The following is a 17,035-nucleotide window of genomic DNA, read 5'->3' as shown; positions in this document are numbered from 1 at the left end:
CCATTTCACAGTATTTCATTTGAAAAAAGGAGCACCTGGGTGGCTCAGTCAATTAAGCTCATGAGTTCGAGTCCCACATCAGGCTCTATGCTGACAGCATGGAGCCTGCCATGGATTCTGTCTCCCTCTCTCTCTGCCCCTCCCCCACACACTATCTCTCTTCCAAAATAAATAAGCTTTAAAAAAAAAAAAAAATAGGGAGGAGAGACCAAGATGGCGGAGCAGCATGGAAGTTTTCTACTTCTCTCGTCCCTGAAATGCAGCTAGATCAGCACCAAACCATTTTGCACACCTAGAAAATTGCTCTGAGGATTAACACAATCTGCAAAATTTGAGCTACAGAACTCAGGAGGCACGCGGTGCCTAGAGGTGAAATGGGAGAGAGAAGCCACGGAGGGTAGAAAGCTGTTTTTGCTTGTGGAAAGAGGACAGAGATGGGGGGGGGTGGGGAACAGAAGAAAAAGTACTCCCCCTGAAAGCAGCTGGAGAGAAAGAGAAAGAGTGGAAACACCCATAAGGGACTGAACAAGAAAGAGTGAAAGGAAAAAGGAGAAAGGAAATAAGGAGAGGGTTTCAATACCATTAGGACTCTATAAACAGAGGAGCACAGAGTCTGAAACTCCACAGCTCAATACTTGGAGGAGCTCTGGTGGGAAGGGCAAATCCCCAGGGACAGACAGTGAGGTCCGAGGAGTCCTTGGCCCACACAGGAAGAGGCAGTCCCCTGCTGAGAGGACATTTGGTACAGGCCAAGGGGCCTCCCCACAGGCAAAGGTCCCAGCAGACCCCAAAGAACAGCCATGTCTGCTGGTGTTGAAACAAGGACTTCAGGAGGCAGTGAAGCCCAGCACCAGATGTGTGTTGGTAAATCTACCATAATCCCTGAAATGCTGCTGCTACATGATCATGCAAACTTTTTGTGGGGTGGGCTGGCACCCAGCTGCAGTCTCTGGGCACCTGCAGCTGTGCAGTCAAGCAAGCGTTCCTGGGGCGGGCCAGCACCTGGCCATTGCTTGGCAAGACCCTCCCCCAAAGGGTCTAAGTGGGTCCAAGCCATAGAGCCCTGGGAGTGAGGGGTTTGGAAACACAGCCACATCTGAAATAAAATTCAGTAGGGAAGTGCCACCTGGCAGGTTGACGGCTTGGTCAGGGACAGTGTAGGAGCAGGGAGTGGATGGAAGCCAAAGACACAGGAGGGGTGCTTGACTGCCAATCTGAGACTGCACAGAGTTCTGATGCTAGAGACTGGGAAACTGGGTGACACCATTTTCACTTCTCCCACACATGCACATACATGCATACAGGCACCACAACGATCTACACCAGTAAGGTAAGCAGAGCTATCTAGTGGAGAATGCAGCTGTTACACCAAGCCTCAGCCACCTGCACCAACCAAGCTCTAGAGGACCACCACAGTCTCTCCACCTGCTTAGTTTACAGACTATAAAGTGCTTCAAAGTTTGACTTCTACTGGAAACTGGATGTAATTTCATTCATACTTCATTCTGTCTGCCGGTCCATCTATTCAATTTTCTTTTCTTTTTCTTATTCTTGAATACAGAAGGAAAAAATTTACGTTCATCTTCCATTTTTATAAAAGAAGATTTTTCTTTAATTTTTCCTACTATATTTTTTATAAATTTTTTGTCATTCTATTTTACCTTATTCATTTCACTGTATTGTTTTTTGTATTCACTTTTTTAATTTTTAAAAAATCTCCTACCTTTTTTTCTTTTTCTTTTCTTTCCCTTTCTTCTCTATTCTATCAAGCTTCCTCCAATAAGCAGACCAAAACACACCTAGGATCTAGCTTCCTTTATATGATTTTTTTTGTGTTGTTTTAAATTTTTTAATTTTTATTTTTTATTTTTACTAATTAATTCTTTTTCTTTCTCCAAAATGACAAAATGAAGGAATTCACCCCAAAAGAAAGAACAGTAAGTAAAGACATCCAGGGACTTAATCAACACAGATATAAGCAAGATGTCTGAACCAGAATTTAGAACCACAATAGTAAGAATACTAGCTGGGGTTAAAAAAGCATAGAAGACACATCCCTTTCTGCGGAGATAAAAGTAATAACATCTAGTCAGGCCGAAATTAAAAATGCTATAACCAAGACACAATCTCAAATGAAGACTGCACTACAGCAAGGATGGATGTAGCAAAACAGTTAATCAGTGCTACAGAAGGTAAAATTATAGAGAATAATGAAGCAGAAAAAAGGGAACAGGGAAACAGTCAAAAGATCACAATACAAGGCTTAGAGAACTCAGTGACTTACTAAAAAGAAATAATATATGAATCATGGGAGTCCCAGAAGATGGAGATAGAAAAAGGGACAGAATGTTTATGTGAGCAAATTATACCAAAACTTTCCTAATCTGAGGAAAGACATAGATATCAAAATCCAAGAAGCACAGAGAGCTCCCATTAGACTCAACAAAAACTGACCATCAACAAGGCATATCATAGTCAATTCACAAAATAGATAAGAAAAGAATGATGAAAGCAGCAAGGGGAAAAAAGAGTCCTTAAACTATAAGGAAAGATACACCAGGTTTGCAGCAGATCTATCCACAGAAATTTGGCAGGCCAGGAAGGAGTAACAAGATATACTCAATGTGCTGAATTGGAAAAACATGCAGCCAAGAATTCTTTATCCCATAAGGCTGCCATTCAAAACAGAAGGAGAGATTAAGAGTTTCCCAGACAAACAAAACCTAAAGGAGTTTGTGACCACTAAACCAGCCCTGCAAAAAATTTTAAGGGGGACTCTCTGAATGGAGAAAAGACAAAACAAAACAAAAAGACCAAAAGCAACAAAGACTACAGAGAACCAGAGAACATCACCAGAAACACCAACTCTACAGGTAACACAATAGCACTAAACTGACTAAATGCTCCAATCAAAAGACATAGGGTATCAGTCCCCTACTATTATGATATTATTATCAATGAGTTTCTATATGCTGCTTACAAGAGACTCACTTTAGACCTAAAGACACCTGCAGTTTGAAAGTAAGGGGATGGAGAAGCATCTAACATGCGAATAGTCATTAAAAGAAAGCCAGAATACCAACACTGATATCAGACAATCTAGACTTTAAAATAAAGACTGTAACAAGAGATGAAGAAGGGCATTATATCATAATTAAGGTTTTTATCCACCAAGATCTAACCATTGTAAATATTTATGTCCCCCCCCCATAAAGCAACCAAATATATACATCAATTAATCACAAACATAAAGAAACTCATTGATAATAATACCATAATAGTAGGGGACTTCAACATCGCACTTACAGCAATGGACAGATCATCTAAACAGAAAATCAACAAGGAAACAATGGCTTTGAATGACACACTGGACTGGATGGACTTAACACATATATTCAGAACATTTCATCCTAAAGCAGCAGAATACACTTTCTTCTCAAGTGCACATGGAACATTCTCTAGAAGAGATCACATACTGGGTCACAAATCAACCCTCAACAAGAACAAAAAAGACTGAGATCATACCTTGCATATTTTCAGATCACAATGCTAAGAAACTCGAAATCAACCACAAGAAAAAATTTGGAAAGACCATGAATACTTGGGAGATTAAAGAACATCCTACTAAAAAATGAATGGGTTAACCAAAAAATTAAAGAGGAAATTAAAAGTACATGGAAGCCAATGAAAATGAAAACACAACAGTTCAAAATCTATGGAATGCAGCAAAGGCAGTAGTAAGTGGGAAGTGTATAGCCATCCAGGCCTTCCTAAAGAAGGAAGCAAGGTCTCAAATACATAACCTAACTTTACACCTAAAAGAGCTAGAAAAAGAACACCAAATAAAGCCCACTAGCAGAAGGAAAATAATACAGAATGGGGCAGAAATCAAGGATATCAAAAAGACAAAAAACAAAAAACAACAGAACAGATCAATGAAACCAGGAGTTGGTTCTTTGAAAGAATTAACAAAACTGATAACCCCCTAGCCAGTTTGATCAAAAAGAAAAAGGAAAGGACCCAAACAAATGAAATCACAAACGAAAGAGGAGAGATCATAACCAACACCACTGAAATACACACAATAATAAGGAAAATTATGAGGAATTATATGCCAATAAATTGGGCAATCTAGAAGAAATGGACAAATTCCTAGAAACATATGAACTACCAAAACTAAAACAGGACGAAATAGAAAATTTGAACAGACCTATAACCAGTAAAAAAATTGAATCAGTAACAAAAAATCTCCCAACAAACAAGGGTCCAGGGCTGGATGGCTTTCCAGGCGAATTCTACCAAACATTTAAAGAGCTAACACCTATTCTTTTGAAGCTGTTCCCAAAAATAGAAATGGAAGGAAAACTTCCAAACTCATTCTATGAGGCCAGCATTACCTTGATTCCAAAACCAGACAAAGACCCCACTAAAAAGGAGAACTACAAAAATAAAAAATAGAATAGAATAGAATAGAATACAATACAATACAATAGAATACAATACAATACAATAGAATACAATAGAATACAATAAAATAAAATAAAATAAAATAAAATAAAATAAAATAAAATAAAATAAAATAAAATAAAACAAAACAAAATAAATAAAATAAAATAAAATATAAATAAAAAGAACTACAGACCAATTTCCCCAATGAATACTGATGCAAAAATCCTCAACAAGATACTAGCCAACCAGATCCAACAATATATTAAAAGAATTATTCACTGGGGCACCTGGGTGGCTCAGTCAGTTGAGCGTCCACCTTGCGGTCAAGTCATGACCTCACAGCTTGTGAGTTCAAGCCCCTCATCAGACTCTGTGCTGACAGCTCAGGGCCTGGAGCCTGCTTCGGATTCGGTGTCTCCCTCTCTCACTGCTCCTCTGCTGCTCACACTCAGGGGTTTTTCTCTCTCTCTCTCTCTCTCTCTCTCTCTCTCCTTCAGAAATAAACATTTAAAAAAATAAATAAAAGTTAAAAACAAAAAAGAATTATTCACCACAACCAAGTGAGATTTATACCTGGGATGCAGGGCTGGTTCAATATCTGCAAATCAATCAAGGTGATATATCACATTAATAAAAGAAAGGATAAGACCCACATGATCTTCTCAATAGATGCAGAGAAAATATTTTTGTTTTTCACCCTTTCTTGATAAAAACCCTCAAGAAAGGATCATACCTCAAGGTCATTAAAGCCATATACAAAAGACCCACCGCTAATATCATCCTCAATGGGGAAAAACAGAGAGCTTTCTCCCCAAAGATCAGGAACATGACAGGGATGTCCACTCTTGCCACTATTATTCAACATAGTATTGGAAGTCCTAGCCTCAGCAATCAGATAACACAAAGAAATAAAAGGCATCCAAACTGGCCAGGAGGATATCAAACTTCCACTCTTCACACATGACATGATACTCTATATGGAAAACCCAAAAGATTCCACCAAAAAACTGCCAGAACTGATGCATGAATTCAGCAATGTTGCAGAATATAAAATCAATGCACAGAAATCAGTTGCATTCCTACACATCAATAATGAAGCAACAGAAAGAGAAATCAAGGAATTGATCCCATTTACAATTGCACCAAAATATCTAGGAATAACTTACCCAAAGAGATGAAAAATTTATACACTGAAAACTGTAGAAAGTTTATGAAAGAAACTGACACACACAAAAAAGGAAAAAGATTCCATGCTCCTGGATAGGAAGAACAAATATTGTTACAATGTTGATACTACCCAAAGCAATCTACATATTCAATGCAATCTCTATCAAAATAACATTAGCATTCTTCACAGAGATAGATCAAACAATCCTAAAATTTGTATGGAACCAGAAAAGACCCCAAATAGCCAAAGCGATCTTGAAAAAGAAAACCAAAGCAGGAGGCATCACAATCCCAGACTTCAAGCTATACTACAAAGCTGTAATCAAGACAGTATGGTACTGGCACAAGAACAGACTCTCAGATCAGTGGAACAGAACAGAGAACCCAGAAATGGACCCACAAACATATGGCCAACTAACCTTTGACAAAGCAGGAAAGAATATCCAATGGAATAAAGACAGTCTCTTCAGCAAGTGGGGCTGGGAAAACTGGACAGCAACATGCAGAAGAATGAACCTGGACCACTTTCTTACACTAGACACAAAAATAAACTCAAATGGATGAAAACCCTAAATGCAAGACAGGAAGCTATCAAAATCCTCGAGGAGAATGCAGGCAAAAACTTCTTTGATCTTGCCCTCAGCAACTTCTTACTCAACACGTCTCTGGAGACAAGGGAAACCAAAGCAAAAATGAACTACTGGGACCTCATCAAAATAAAAAGCTTCTGCACAGCAAAGGAAACAATCAACAGAACTACAAGGCAACCGACAGAATGGGAGAAGATATTTGCAAATGACATATCAGATAAAGGATTAGTATCCAAAATCTATAAAGAACTTACCAAACTCAACACCCCAAAAGCAAATAATCCAGTGAAGAAGTGGGCAAAAGACATGAATAGACACTTCTCCAAAGAAGTCATCCAGATGGCCAACTGACACATGAAAAAATGCTCAACATCATTCATCGTCAGGGAACTACAAATCAAAAACCACAATGAGATACCACCTCACACCTGTCAGAATGGCTAACATTAACAACTCTCAGGCAACAACAGATGTTGGCGAGGATGCGGAGAAAGAGGATCTCTTTTACATTGTTGGTGGGGATGCAAGCTGGTGCAGCCACTCTGGAAAATAGTATGGAGGTTCCTCAAAAAACTAAAAATAGAACTACCCTACAACCCAGCAATCGCACTACTAGGCATTTATCCACGCGGTACAGGTGTGCTGTTTCGAAGGGACACATGCACCCCCATGTTTATAGCAGCACTATCAACAATAACCAAAGTATGTAAAGAGCCCAAATGTCCATCAATGGATGAATGGATAAAGAAGACGTGCTATGTGCTATACACACACACACACACACACACACACACACACACACACACACACAATGGAGTATTACTTGGCAATCAAAAAGAATGAAATCTTGCCATTTGCAACTACGTGGATGGAACTGGAGGGTATTATGCTAAGTGAAATTAGTCAATCAGAGAAAGACAAAAATCACATGACTTCACTCATATGAGGACATTAAGACAAAACAGATGAACATAAGGGAAGGGAAACAAAAATAATGTAAAAACAGGGAGGGGGACAAAACAGAAGAGACTCATAAATATGGAGAATAAACTGAGGGTTGCTGGAGGGGTTGTGGGAGGGGGGATGGGCTAAATGGGTAAGGGGCATTAAGGAATCTACTCCTGAAATCTGTGTTTCACTATATGCTAACTAATTTGGATACAAATTTTAAAAAATAAAAAATAAAATTTAAATAAATAAACACAAAATAAAAATATAAAAAGAACACCAGAGCTACTATACAAAGTGAGAGGGCAGATTAAAAGTTTACAAATTTGGAGAACCTGGGTGGCTCAGTCAGTTAAGCGTCTGACTTCAGCTCAGGTCATGATCTCACAGTTTGTGAGTTTGAGCCCCACATCAGGCTCAATGATGACAGCTCTGAGCCTGGAGCCTGCTTCAGATCCTCTGTCTCCCTCTCTGTCTCTGCCCCTCCCCCACTTGTACCCTCTCTCAAAATAAATAAACATTTAAAAATTTTTTTAAAATAAGTTTATGAATTCATGTCTTTCAAATAAGCAGGCTATTTGTTCAACTGGTGTGCCTCTCACATTAATTATAAACCTCTGGTGAGTAAAATTATTCAGTTTTATAAGCCACTTTAAGAATATTTTTATTAGACCTACCCTATGACCCAGCAATAGCACTGCTAGGAATTTATCCAAGGGATACAGGAGTACTGATGCATAGGGGCACTTGTACCCCAATGTTTATAGCAGCACTCTCAACAATAGCCAAATTATGGAAAGAGCCTAATGTCCATCAACTGATGAATGGATAAAGAAATTGTGGTTTATATACACAATGGAATACTACGTGGCAATGAAAAAAAATGAAATATGGCCTTTTGTAGCAACGTGGATGGAACTGGAGAGTGTGATGCTAAGTGAAATAAGCCATACAGAGAAAGACAGATACCATATGGTTTCACTCTTATGTGGATCCTGAGAAACTTAACAGAAACCCATGGGGGAGGGGAAGGAAAAAAAAAAAAAAAAAAGAGGTTAGAGTGGGAGAGAGCCAAAGCATAAGAGACTGTTAAAAACTGAGAACAAACTGAGAGTTGATGGGGGGTGGGAGGGAGGGGAGGGTGGGTGATGGGTATTGAGGAGGGCACCTTTTGGGATGAGCACTGGGTGTTGTATGGAAACCAATTTGACAATAAATTTCATATATTAAAAAAAAAAAAGAATATTTTTATTTCATACACAAAAACTCATACTCAACTACTACTTTCATATATTTGTATATATACTTTAGATTAATATTTAAGTTCAAACAATGATAATTTATGGAATCTGGCCACTGTTCTTAATATTAGGTAACACAATGTTCAGCCACAACACACTCATTAAAAGCTACATCCACAGCCAAATGAACCCTTTTTGCTTCAGAAAGTCTCAGCCCCACTGGCAAAAATTAGATTTCTGAGGCACCTGGCTGGCTCAGTTGGCAGAGCATGTGACTCTTGACGTCAGGGGTCATGAGATCAAGTCCCACGTTGGGTGTAGAGATTACTCAAATAAATAAAAGTTAAAAAAAAAAATAATTAGGCTTCTAAGGCAAATCAGCCAGCTGCTCCTGAGCATCTCCCTCCCTGATCCCCAGCGCCATCTTGTCCCTCACATCTGAGGCATGCCACACTAAAGGTGGGAGTGTCCTTTCAGAAGACAGACCCAAGTGCCAGGTGGGCTGGAAACACTGAACCAGGCAGGGCCATCCCTGACACTCTGCCCAGGGACACACTTCACAAACAGGAACCAGAAGGGTCACTTCATAAGTCCCTGAAAGGGTGCTTGCTCCTGCCCCTCACCCCTCACCACCTGCTAAGTCCTCCAGGCTACCCGACTTGGTCCAAAAATCTTGATGGGCCCATCCAGGCTCAGCTTGCCAGTTCCCAAAAGAAGCCAAACCAGAACCAGAAAGGAAAAGCATTGCTAAGGACATGACTGACTTCTAATCTTCCCAGGAGCTACTCTTCCAGACTAAACATATAAAACAGAAATGGGACTTTTCTCTCACTTCTTTGAAGAATATTTTACTCTTAAAACTATTATGTTCCAGGTAATATTTATCGACAATCCCACATACTGCCTAGAAGTGCACTTAAATTCTAAGGACAGGGTGCATAAGAATACACAAAAACTTAAATGCAGACCCTTTTGAGTACCATCCCCTTGACCCACCTCTGAACTCAGCCCCAGCTGCTGCAGACAGTTCCATGCCAGCTTCAGCTCAGCTGACAGTCAGACTCCTCAAGCAAGCACTGAGGGTCTTTTTGCCTCAGAGCCTTCTCAGAAGCCATGAAATCCTGCTGACCTTCTTGGATAGCCAATGGGGACAGGAACCAGTGGCTAAAGGCCCACCTCCCATCCTCTGGACAGACAACCCTGGAAGACATTCTGCACTCTTTAATAAGTGGGATGGCATACAGAGAAAGACAGATACCATATATTTTCCCTCTTATGTGGATCCTGAGAAACTTAACAGAAACCCATGGTGGAGGGGAAGGAAAAAAAAAGAGAGAGAGAGGTTAGAGTGGGAGAGAGCCAAAGCACAAGAGACTCTTAAAAAATGAGAACAAACTGAGGGCTGATGGGGGGTGGGAGGGTGGGGAGGGTGGGTGATGGGTATTGAAGAGGGCATCTTTTGGGATGAGCACTGGGTGTTGTATGGAAACCAATCTGACAATAAATTTCATATATTAAAAAAAAAGAAAGCTAAAAAAAAATAATAAATAAATAAATAAGTGGACTGGTTAAAAATATAGCAGATACACCTCCATCCTTATATAACAAGAAGAATCTGAGCCCTATGCCCTAATCCTCTGGAGCAGCATTCCTGGCCTACATCTTGTGTTATACCCCAAAAGAAGGAATTTTTACCAGATCCAAGTAGAACAGTGGTTCTTAGCACTGTTAGAATCCTTAGCATGTTAGAATCCTGAGGAGCTCTGCAAAGTCCTAATGTTTGGACCACTTTCCCCAAAATAACACTGACCTGTCTCTGGGTGGGACAGGCTGCCCAGGCTCACCCTTATACCAGGATCCATGAGTTCTAACACTGGCCAGGAGTGCATCTGCTCAGCATTGCAGAGAAGGCCAAAAGATGCAGTGAGGCCACTCTCAAGGGGCCCAATCCTGAGAAGTTTAAGACAGATAACAAAGGATCCATGAAAGTGGGATGCAAATAAATGGACTGTGTACCAACAGTGCTTGCTTTTATATAACTGGAATCACAAGTATTCTTTGGAGAGAAATGCTTATTTCATACAATAATACAGCCATTACGTTTTCTCACATAAGTCCATATACCTCTATTGCATTCAATTTTTAAAACTAACTAGCCAGTTGTAATACCTTTGTTGAAAATCCACCTCCTGCCCAATGATCTGAAATGCTGTTTTTATTATATACTAAACTTCCCCTAAATCATTCTTTCAGGTCTCTCATCTAGTCTAATAGTTTCTCTTCTGCTCTGCCAGCACCATCTGTTTTTATTACTGTAGTGTTGTAATACATTCTGATATCTAGGAAGGCCAGGATGCTCTGTGAGATTTTTTTTAATTAATCTCTTTAATTCCATTGGAATTCATTTTAAGGTATAGTATAAAGTACAGATCTAAAATGATTAATTTTCCATAATTGCCAACTGGTTTCCCAATTACTTCTTACTGAGAAACCCTTCCATCTGCTATTAATTTGTAATACCTACTTTGTAACATATTATACTCTTACACACTAAATATCACATATTCAATTCTCAACTGCCTATTGCCTTCCTTTAATTGATCTAAGATCCCTGCCCCTGAGGAACTTACATTCTAGCAGGGGAAACAGACAGTAAGTTTTTCAAAATAAATAACCTACAGACACAGTTATAATATTTTAGAAAGTGTTAAGCCTTGCAAAAGAAGTAAGAAGTGGAGAGGGCAGGGGCCCTGGGTACAGAGCAGGAACAAGGGGCAGGGACAGACTGCAGTCTGAATGAAGTAAGGTGATCAGAGTAGGGGGGTGGGAGTACAAGGGAGGGAGGGCAGGCTTCACTATGAAGGATGGCAAGCATAGGGGGCCACAGTAATTTAAGGAACAGAGGAGACCTTGTATTTTTTTTATTTTATTTGAGAGAGAGAGAAAAAATGAACACACAATTTGGGGAGGGGGCAGAGGGAGAGAGAGAATTTTAAGCAGGTTCCATGCTCAGAGCCTGATGCAGGGCTCAATCCCATGACCCTGGGGTCATGACCTGAGCCGAAATCAAGAGTCAGACGCTCAACCAACTGAGCCACCCAGGCACCACTTGAGAAGACCTTCTAAAAATACTACTTCTGGGATACCTGGGTGGCTCAGTTGGTTAAGCGATGGACTCTTGATTCAGCTCAGGTCTGAATCTCAGGGTTGTGAGTTCAAGCCCTGCATGGAGCCTACTTAAAACAAAGAAAAAAAGATACTGCTCCTGATGTGGGTCCCGTCTAGGTTGATGATGCCAGCATCCCCTAGTTGCTTCCACCACAAACCCAAGCCACCCATCCTCCACAATAATCAGTCCCCTCCTTTCTGGTCCACTGTCCCCGCTGCCCATCTGAATCACATTCTGATCCTGTCTAGCCTAACCCAGTGTGGTGCTCACCTCTCAGGTCCCCACCTCTCCTGTCTTGCCTAGTCCAATCCAAAAGGGTCACAGCTAAAGAGCAAATGTAACCTTCCCATCCTGCTCAACTATCCATGGTGACAGCGCACTGTCAAAGGACCAAGCCCCAAACTCCTTACTAAGACCCTGAATAGCACTGTCATCTTTTCATCCCATCTGCCTGCCTCTCCATCATCACCCTCCTTCCCACATGCAGCCTCTCGCCACAAGACTCAATAGCTCATTATCCCACTGGGTAGATTCAAGCCTCCCTCTCTTTGATCATGCTCTTCCAGGAAGGTGCCAGCTCCTGCCCAATCTTTCAGACCAAGCTGACTCTTCTTCACCCTTCAAGACTCAACTCGGAGGCTTGATATCTGCTCATGGACACCTGTTCTAATGAACATTCTCCAACCAAAGGTTCTGTGTATTCCACTCACTCCCACAACAAACAATGTCCTCTCAGAACTGTCCCTATGGATTTCCATCTCATTAAAGGACAGGTCCTTGGGGTGTCTGGGTGGCTCAGTTGGTTAAGCATCCAACTCTTGATTTCGGCTCAGGACATGATCTCGCAGTTCATGAGTTCGAGCCCCGTGTTGAGTTCTGCGCTGACAGTGTAAGCCTGCTTGATATCCTCTCCCCCTTTCTCTCTGTTCCTCCCCCTCTTGTGCTCGCTCGTTCTCTCTCTCTCAAGATAAACTTTAAAAAAAAAAAAAAAAAAAAGGACAGGCTCCTTGAGGAAAGAAACCATGCCTTATTTCTCTTTCTTGTACCTATGACTAAGCCAGAATCTGGACATGAAGGTAGGCAACAAATATTTGTGAAAAGGAAAAAGAAAAGAGGTAACTGGCTCAATTTCTACATATATAGGTGCGGATCAAGTATAGACATCAGCCTCCTACTCAAACCAAATAGAAATGCCAATACATTTTGGAAGATGTACGTTTTGAAATACATACTCAGAATGCAAATGTTATCTGCATTTGTTATTTGTGCAATACTTGGCCTTTGAGACTTTCAGGTTGGTTGATTAGAGGAGCAGAGAAAGCTGGAATTCTTTTTCTCCACTGTCATGTTTTTACTTTGTTCTGCTGAGCTGAAGTTAAAGCCAAATGTAAGTGGTTCTCTCAGGTCAAGGCTGAAGAACCCAAAACGCAATCAGCCTATAAGGCTCATTAACATGTGATCAGAGTAGGGGCGCCCTCCTCTGCTGGTATCTGATTTCCATCAAGTACACAGAGACCAATGCCTGCACAGTTTCTAATGGTCTCCAGTGGAGACTGCAAAACCATTTGGGGTTGTAGGTTTCTTGTGGCAAATAAAGGCCTAAAGAAAAATACATCAACAGAGAGAGTCAATGAGGGCAGATGAGGAAGGAGGTCTTATAAATGACCAACTACCAACATTACAGAATCACAGATTTCTGGAAACAGAAAGGGCCCCAAGGATCACTTGGCCCAACCCTCTAACCTGAAATACAAAGACACCAAATATGAGGGGTTCTGTGATGTGGCCAAGGTCATCTAGCAGCAGTCAAGCCAGAATTCCCAAGCACCCAACTCCCAGTCCTGCTTTGGGCTACTCTTCTTTTCCTTCCTTCAAACTCCTCAAGAGACTTCAGGAGAGAAAATTTTAAAAGGAGGGAAAATCTATACTCTGTGCTGTGTGTATTCTCCCAGCATTTAATAGAGGCAGGTGGGGTGAACAGTAGACAGTGTACCTGGGAGCAGTCCTGCCCTCCACACCACAGGCTGACCAGTGTTCACCTACAGCACAAGCACAGTGTTCAAGTCCATAAAGACATTTTCCTTCTACAGTGGGCTCGTTAGCCTCTTACAAGAAAAACTGCCAGACGAATGCCAGCTGCCAGCACATAAGCCCTGTAGCCACAAAAGCACAGTTCACAGCAAAGATCTGGCATGGCTGTCCTGCTCTCATCATTTTCCAATGAGGGTTCACTTCTGCCTTGGTCTCTCAGAGCCTGGGGACAAATGTGACTTGGTGCTCATTAGACTGACATCTCCAAGACCAGCAGCAGCAATCTGAGGCCCCAGACAGCATCACTTCAAATGCTAAATACTCTGATTTCCTAGAAAGGATGCAGAAAAAAACCCTCAGAATTCCCATCTACACCACAATCCTAAACCAATGACTGAGACAAGTTATGTCCACTCCACTGAATACTGAAATACTGATATTTCATTTTTATAGTCTTAACATATATAATACCTCAGGGCCACCTGGGTAGCTCAGTCAGTTAAGCGACTGACTTCAGCTCAGGTCCTGATCTCATGGTTCATGGGTTTGAACCCCACATCGGGCTCTGTGCTGACAGCTCGGAGCCTGGAGCCTGCTTCAGATTCTGTGTTTCCCTCTCTCTCTGCCCCTCCCCCACTTGTGCATTCGTGCTCGCGCTCTCTCTCTCTCTCTCTCTCTCTCTCTCAAAAATAAATAAACATTTCTAAAAATTAAAAAAAAAAACCCATATAGTACTTCAAATACCGTGGACAAGAAATCCACAAAAGCCCCAAACCAGCTCCTGGTTGTGGTTACTGCTGTCTTTCAGGCTGGAGGCCACAGGCCTTTTCTCCAGGAATCATAACATAAAAAGTGAAAGACACATTACCACCAAACACTATTTCAGCCAGGAATGGGATCCCAACGCAGTGTAAATGTTAAGAATTCTGTGGTTCCTTTGTATTCCACTGTTAATCGACAAGCCAGAAAGAATTTTCCCAAGGATGTTATTTAGCATTAAAAACAAATCCAGGAAACACCCTCTGACAGTAACACAGAGACTTCGCTTCTAGGTACTAAGACCACATCTCCAAAGCCCATAGAAGCTGGTGTTTAAGTGGGTCACATTTTTCCAGGACTTACAGGAAAATACAACTGGCCACGTGCCTTAGGCTCTGGCTGAGGGCTGCAAAAGGTCCAAGAGTCCTGAATTTATGTATTTATTTTCTTTAGACAATTCCATTTCCCGTAGCTTCGTAAAGTAAGCTGGGCTCTGACCTGATTCCTTTCCTTCTTCTTCCCTTGATTGGCCTAATGTCATGCATGATTTATCCAGATCTATCCTGGGTACTAAAATAGGCTTGGAATGAATTCCTGGATGCACTTCTCACCTCACTCAACACCAGAGCCAAGGAAGGGATCCAAGAGGAGAAATGAACAACTTTTTCAGGTCTATTATTCTTAACCTTTCGTGATTCCTCCTCCTGTTTCATTTCATTAAGTTCTATTAAGAAAGACATGAAAGACGCCTAAAAGAAAATTTGGCTGAGCCTACCTGGTATTTTATTCACAGTTCACATCTGGGTGGAAGGCCTACATTTTCTGCTTCTTAAATCTGACGGGTTCTCCCAAAATATCTCTCTCTTGAATAAAACTACATACTTTTGAGGCAATCCAATCTGTCATTAATAGTAATTCTCACTCAGTGAGATGCTAACTTTGAGCAAATTCCAGTAAAACTCCCACTCACTGAATAGGATGACAACTTTACCAACTTAAAGATTCAGAGCCAATATTAACATCTGTTAAAGTTGGGTATTAATGTATTATTCTCTATACTTTTTGCATGTTTGAAACATTTCAAATTTTAAAAATAATAAAAATATCTTGCCTAGAAAATCCACATCCACAAAAAGAAATGTAAACAAGGATGATTTTTGCATCATTACTAACAGCAAAAATTGCCAATAACCTTGTAAGTCCATCAAAAAGAGAACAGCTAAACAAAATACAGCATACTCATATAACAGAATCCTTTCCTGCAGTTAAAATGAATGAACTAGTTGTAGATGTAACAAAATAAATGACATTGCTGATTTGGGAGAAGAAGCATGTCTCAGAACAGTATCATTTAGGTTAAGGACATGCACAAACATGCATGCACATACACATATACATGTATACACAAACACACATACACACACATGCACACACAGGATCTAGTCCTAAAGAAACCCAAATTGAGGGACATTTTTCAAAACAACTGGCCTATACTATTCCAAAGAGTCAACGTCAGGAAAGACTGAGCACCTGCTCTAGAATGAAGGAAACTAAAGACATATGACAATTACATGCAACACATGGTTCTAAACCATTATAAAAGACCAGTTATTGGGATAACCGCTCAAAGGTGAGGACTAGATGGTACTGAAATGGCAATGGTAATTTTCTGTTTTTAATGGGTGCTTTGGAGTTTTGTAAGAGATGTCTTTGTTTGCAGGGATGCAAACACCAATGTTTTCAGGGGTGATAGGACATCAGGTCAGCAACTCACTCCCAAATGGTTTAGAAAAAATATCTGTTCTAACTTGTCTCAAAAGTAAAGCCTTATGATATTTACTTCACATCATACACAAAAATTAGTCAAAATAAACATTAAGAGCTAAAATTTCAGGGCGCCTGGTGGGGGCTCAGGAGGTTAAGCATTTGACTCTTGATTTCAGCTCAGCTCATGATCTCACCATTTCTGAGTTCATGCCCCGGATCAGGCTCTATGCTGACAGTGTGGAGCCTGCTTGGGATTCTCTCTCTCTCCCTATCTGCCCTTCCCCAACTTGAGCACATGCCTGCACACACACTCTTTCTCTCTCCCAAAATATGTAAATAAACTTTAAAAGGAAAAAAAAAGGCTAAAATTATAAAACTCTTAAAGAAAACATAGGAGAAAGCCTTTATAACCTTCTTATATATTGGATATGACACTAACCGGACAGGGAACAAAAGAAACAACAGATAAAGTGATATTCATCAAAATGTAAAACTTTTATGTATCAAAGGATGCTATCAACAAAGTGAAAACGTAATCTACAGAATGGGAGAAATATTTGCAAATCATGTACCTCATGAAGGGATAATTTCCAGAATAAAGAACTCCTACAAGTCAACAACAAAATAATTCAAAAAAAACAAAGCACAAATAGATATTTCCTCAAAGAAGATGCACAAATGGCCAATCAGCACAAGAACAGATGCTCAATACCACAAAGCAAAAGGGAAATGCAAATCACGAGGTCCACCTCACACCTACTGAGATGGCTACTATCAATAAAACAGGAAATAACTAAATACTACTCTTGAAACCAATACTGCACTGTATGTTAACTAACTAGAATTTAAATAAAATTTTGAAAAAAATAAATAAGTGCCGGCAAGGATGTGACGAAATTGGAAACTTGCCCATT

At 40.5% G+C, this 17,035-nt stretch overlaps 1 protein-coding gene across 4 annotated transcripts in view; it reads right to left on the bottom strand.

The window, feature by feature from the left end:
* DTD1 (D-aminoacyl-tRNA deacylase 1) overlaps positions 1-17,035 on the bottom strand; it is a 193,813-nt gene that overhangs the window by 132,480 nt on the left and 44,298 nt on the right. The window lies entirely within an intron of this gene.

This window comes from Acinonyx jubatus, chromosome A3 (genome assembly GCF_027475565.1).
Source record: "Acinonyx jubatus isolate Ajub_Pintada_27869175 chromosome A3, VMU_Ajub_asm_v1.0, whole genome shotgun sequence".
Taxonomy (NCBI): domain Eukaryota; kingdom Metazoa; phylum Chordata; class Mammalia; order Carnivora; family Felidae; genus Acinonyx; species Acinonyx jubatus.
This window is presented reverse-complemented; position numbering and strand designations above follow the sequence as displayed.